Raw genomic sequence first — 4587 nt, forward strand, 5'->3', positions numbered from 1 at the left:
CAGCGGCTGCCAGCCTGATCAACCCTGAGGGCTTCTCCACCTCCCCCTGATCCTGAGGGGCAATCGGGGCAGCAGCCACTGCTCGCACCCACTGCTGGCGCCAGCCCCAATCACCCTGTGCCATCAGCAAGTATGAACAGGGCCAGCACCATCAGCAAATGGGAGTGGCGGTGGCGGCAGGAGTGGGGCTGCCGGCAGACAGGGGACCGAGGGCTGCGGTGGGAGGGGCTGAGCGGGGGCGCAGGGGATGGGCCGAGACCTGCCCCTATGCCTACTGCAGCCTCGCAGCCCACAGTTCCTTTCAAGGTGCACAAATTCATGCACTGGGCCCCTAGTTTATAATATAAAGTATCTGATAACAGAGGGTTGAACTATGAGTAGTGGGTGGGCTGCTTTCTACCAGGTCAAATGTAGCACAGCTCCCAAGCAACATTCCAACTATGTCTCAGTGGCCCTGTTCCCTGACCTTATAGGAGAAATTATATGTGTGTGCGTGTATGTGCATGTGTGTGCACATGCGAGCATGTGCATGTTTAACATCCATTAAGAAACAGAAGAATATGACTTAGCTATTTTGAAATAATTCAAGCCCCACACTGTTGCTCTGGTTTAGTTTATTGCTGTTCCCCTGCCAAGCAACTCTTCCCAGTTGACTTCCTTAAGCTGCTTGGAGTTAAGCGCTGGGCACTCTGAAGGCCTCTTCCAAGTGAAAAAAAAGAAACTATATAGAAAGGGAATTGGGCCAGGTGTCCTTGATTGAATGCCACTTCACTTCAGCAAATCTCTAAGCCCTTCTGTCTGTTTTGTCAGCTGTAAAATGAGCAGACTAATTCGGCCCTACCGCAGAGTGGCAGGTTTAATTAATAATGATGGGGACCGGCTTTGTAACGTAAAGTTGTATATACATGAAAAGAAGCACTGGAGCCATATTATCCAAAGTCTGGAGTGCATCCTGCTTTCCACGGCCACAGTTAAGCCGCTAAGTCCTGGTCACAGGCTGCTACAGACTTCAGGGGTGCCGAAAAGCAGAGTTGGGTCACATTACCTGAACAGAAAGCAGGGTTTGGTAATGGGAGTGGAGCACAGAGTGAGTAAGCAGTGCACGATTCAGATTTCTGGCGGCACCAGGATCCACTGGATCCGGCTGGTGGCACGTGATGGAATGGTTTCTGCAATCAAAGTACAAAGAACAGGTGTACCCATTTATTCTTGACATTGTCCTGGTAAGATCCTTGAGATCTGAAGTATCTCACTGAAGGGAGATCTCTTTCCAAAGATCTTGCTGAGCTTCTTCCTGTTGTCCCTGCTGTGGTCTGCTGGCCGACAGCTCACTTTAGAGGTGTTTTCCGCTGCAGCAGCGTGGATCACGCCTGTCCTATCCTTAGGGGGAACATTCCCCACTTCACTTAAAGACATGGCTACATGGCCTGCCAGAAGTCACACCCAGCCTGGTGAGAATCACACCTGGGAATTGCTGGTTACTTTGGCTAATATGGGATTTCTGTCTCTCCCACGCAATTCATCTAACAACATTCATATGCAGCAGATCATAACTTTTATACACTCAGTAGACATGATCTCTGCTCCCCTTAATCTCCTGGAGCCTTTGTGTTCCTAGGCTGGAGTAACATTCATATTATAACTGCAATAGGGGCCTGGTGCATGAAATTCGTGCATGGGTAGGGTCCCTAGGCCTGGCCGGTGATCAGGGCCAATCAGGGCCTTCCTTCCCCTGCTGCAGGCTGCCAGCCAGGGCCTTCTTTCGCTCCATGCCACCCGCTGGTGTTCAGCGCAGATCACAGCAAGTGATCAAACTCCCAGTCTCCCAGTTGAACTCCGAGGGGACACTTTGCATATTAGCCTTTTATATATATAGATTTGTACAGCTTCTTCCTTAATATTAGATGACTTTGAGTTCCTTGAAAAGCCTGCGAAGATCTTAATCATTTTCTCATTGTCCTTGACATCAGTGCCTTCCTTATAGGAGACACACACAAAAACACACACTTGTTCAAATGCATTTAAAATAAAAAGACCTAATGACAGGAACAATGACAGGAATGGTAATGGGAGTAAAGTGCAGAGTAATCTGTGCATTAAGAAGGCCTAATGCCCATTAGGGAGCTTCATTTTCAAATATTGGAAGATCTACGTATATTATATTGATTAAGATCAAAGTTTTCAGCAAGACTTAGACTTATATCTTGGTTCAGCAAGTTACCATCTATGGGACCTTGGGAATGGTTCTGTGCCTTAGTCCCCTTATCTGTAAAATGAGGACAATACTACTATCCATCTTATAGCGATGTTGTACAGAGTAAATGAGATAATCCATGGAAAGTGCTTCACACAGTGTTTGGCACAAAGTAAGCACTCATGACATTATGGTCATCATCATCATAGGCTGTAGGGGAAGGAGTCTGGGTTGCTCTCAGAGCCTAAGAGTAAGTCTTCAGATTTAACAACCGGCCTCCAGAGCTCCCTTCACGCCACCTGATGAATCTGAAGCACGGTCTATTGAGGTCAAAACCTCCAGATTTTCTGCACCTAGAAAATCTGATTTCAGATTTTATTCTTTGGATAGTTAAAGAAGTATGAATAAGACAGTTTTCATTCAGACATAATATGAAGGCTGTTTAAAAAGGCACTTTGCAAATTAATTACTTGTGTCTGTGCATAAGTAATTTTGTTGGTTGTAAAATATATTGTTAGGCAATGTGGATCCTTGTAAACAGGCTCAGTTCCAATATACTTTGTATGTTTCTAGTTTAAACTGGCCTCTCCCCTCACCATGTGGTCCCAAGATTTGATTATTCTATATGGGGGGGAAAAATGTTTTTGTTGTATATATTCATCACCGATTTGCTGACACTCGTGGAAGTGTTTTCGGTTAACAAGCTATGTCCAGTTAATGTTCAGTGTTCCAGGGAGAAGGGGGAAGACTTAAGCCGCTGGAGGGAGTAGTCACCTCCAGGATCTCCATTCCGTCTCTGCCTTTTTTCCTAAGCGCTTTCCCCAGCCCCGTCCACAGGGGCGGGCCCCAGGAGTCACGATCACCCCAAGTGCCCACAGGTTATTAGAGTAGTTACTCCTGACCCACACTGAGACAACCAGAGTCTTTTCCAAGGCATCTGGAATTGGGACACGGGCCTTCTGGTCAGTCACTACTGGCCCTGGAACTAGGACAGCCTATAACAGGGAGCTGGCATGGCCATTTTCACTGTGTGTTCTGGGAGGCAGAAACACTGGAATGTAGAGAAAGGAGACTGAAATGGTGTCAGGGAGAAGTCGAGATGAGAAACCAGGTGACCCCTGAGAGAAGAAGGGAAGTGGCCAAAGAACAGCCATCTCCATTCCCAGTGGCCTCTCGGGGCTTTGCCCTGACCCCAGGAAGCCCAGCTACCGTTCCTGCCCCGGCCCAGGTCCGGTACACTCCCCGTTTTAGCTCAGGCAAGGCTAGGACGTATCTGTTACGTGAAACCCAAGGAGCCTTGGCTGAGAGTGAGCTGGCACTGCGAGGGAGGCTGAGCCAGGGATTCTGGTTATACAGGCAGGGTCTGCCTGAGAGGACCACCCGGGTGGCCCAATCACACCGACCTGCCAGAATCAGACACGCACACAAGTAGCTCTCGCTGATGATAAAATTGAATGGGACAGATTCAGAGTAATTCCTGAAAGCTCCCTCTTAATCACTTCCTGGTATATTTTCTTGTGTAGTAGGGTAAATAGGTGGCAGTACAGATGGCACACCCAGAATTTTGTCCAACCCTGAATCCTTCTACAGGGGTGTGCATGTCTGTGGCTGTTATTGGTCATGCCTGTTGCAGCAAAAACAAAAACACTGGACAGGCACTGGTCTCTTCTCATGATCTGTCAGTCCCTGTTGCTGGGCCACTTGACACTCGTCCACAGCTTTGGCCCTGCACCAGAGTCAGCGACAAATCCTGTCTCTAGCTGAAGGCTTTGAGAAGCTGTTTCTATGGTTCAGGGGACACGGTTAGGTTACCCTGTGGCTTGTCTTGCTCTGACCAAATACCCTGGTTCTGGCTCCTGGGCTTCTGCCTTTATCCGGACACAGCCTCAGTTCCGATTCCCTCTTGCAGGGCTTGAGTCCTTGATTGCTTGGGCTTCAGTCCCTGCCTCCATAGCCTGGCCAGAACCCCGGAACCCCAGTCTCTTCAAAATGAGGACTCCAATTTGAGTACATTTATTTTTCCCCGTAACATACCTGAAATTCAGACCAAGCTGAGAATTTGCTGCCTGCCCTGTCTGACCCACACTGCCAGTCTGGGTCACTTATGCTATTCTCCCCAATATCTCCCCACCATTCCACCACCCCACTTCACCACTGCCAAAAATCATATTTGCTCCACTTCTGGGACATCCACCTTTTACTACCTTCCAGATCTAAATCACCATATCACCTTTGACTACTCTGAGGAGCCACATGGTCCTGCAGCTCCGTCTGCCTTTCAGACTTCTGCCCACCGACTTTGACTGGGCACCCATTACAAAGCCTACCTCACAGCAGGGTGACAGGAAGACAGTGTGGTATGGTGGATGAGCATGCCATGAGCATGGGCATCC

This window comes from Myotis nattereri, assembly GCF_964212035.1.
Source record: "Myotis nattereri genome assembly, chromosome: 1".
In the NCBI taxonomy this organism is placed as follows: Eukaryota; Metazoa; Chordata; class Mammalia; order Chiroptera; family Vespertilionidae; genus Myotis; species Myotis nattereri.